A 1379-nucleotide genomic window follows, 5' to 3' on the forward strand; every position below is an offset into this window, starting at 1 on the left:
ACACACACACACACACACACACACACACACACACACACACACACACAAACATATTAATTGCCAGGATTATTATTAATAACTGCGGTGGCGATATCATTATTATTAGCGTATCTGCTAGTAACAACAGCTCTCTTCTTCTCCTCTGTTTTTTCTGTCACAGTCGATCCCAGTTTAAATTTTCACCTTTATCGTGATCACTGTTTGCAATTCATTTCCCGTCAAACTCGGATGTCACAGCCTGGCTGACCCTTGCCCTTGAGCAAAACTAATATCAAAACAGCGAGCTGTGAGAACAACTGAGCCAGACAGGGAACACTGGGATGCCACTGCCAGACAATAGGAGGGTGAGAAGGAGGATGGTAGAAATTCTCCTCCCAGCTGTAGACCTCGTCGAACCCCAAATCTGAATTCCTGAGCTGTTCTGGAGGAGCCCCGAGGGCTGGCAGAACGGCGTGGCGCGTTATGGGAGTCTGTCCTTTCTCTGTGAGCCCAGGCAGGGGATTCGGTGAGGAAGGTGGGGGTGTTTGATAACACTGCATTTTTGACCCCCTCTCGTTCTTGCTGTCTCTTCAGCAGCGTCGGATTCACGCAGAGACACCGGCAATCCTTTAGACCTGTCTCTTAGATTCATGCCAAGACTAATTCACTGGCTCATCGTGGGCGACAGTGTTTGAAACCACGCATCGGCTTCCAAGGTAGACTAATGGGAGAGTTCACAGAAGGTTAAAGGGTTAGTGTGCTTTACTACTGCTCTGACCTTGATCACCAAAGTAATTACGAGGGAGGGAGGGACCGAGAACATGCCTGAGGCTGTGGACGTGGCAGAGCAAGCCAGCACAATGTGTAAGTGTAAATGCTCAGGTGTGCGTGGCGTGGGTGTGCGCACATATTTGCCTATTTCTCCAAATACAAGCGATTCCCAAACAAACCAAATCAATTGAAGGAAATGTCACGTTTGATTGTGTAATTCACCTGACTGCAATATTTTTATTTTAAGCAAGGAAGGAAACCAAGTCATGTGAAGTCCTGCTTCAGTAAAAACACCAAACAACTGGAAGGAACTTGCCAAACCCAGCAACTGTTCTTTTTCCGAAATGCTCAAACATACTCTTGTAATAATCCCATGAAAAAATAGAGTAATTAGAACAGCTGGTGAAGTTTTCTGGCATAGTCAGATTCTTGAAGGAATTCGTCGATGCCAAAGAAAAGCCTCACATCGCTCCTAGCCTCTTTGATGCTGTCTTACTGCATGAAAGTTGACATGTCATATCGTGTGTGTTCATCAGCGTGCCGCAGCTCCCCTCAGAGCACGAACTGCAGCTCCACGCAGGACCGGTTCGGCCTCTGAGGGGGCGGTTCTGGAAGCGATTCTTTATCAG

The sequence above is a fragment of the Haplochromis burtoni genome, unplaced genomic scaffold, assembly GCF_018398535.1.
Source record: "Haplochromis burtoni strain Fernald_Lab_line unplaced genomic scaffold, NCSU_Asbu1 Contig_95, whole genome shotgun sequence".
NCBI classification, from domain to species: domain Eukaryota; kingdom Metazoa; phylum Chordata; class Actinopteri; order Cichliformes; family Cichlidae; genus Haplochromis; species Haplochromis burtoni.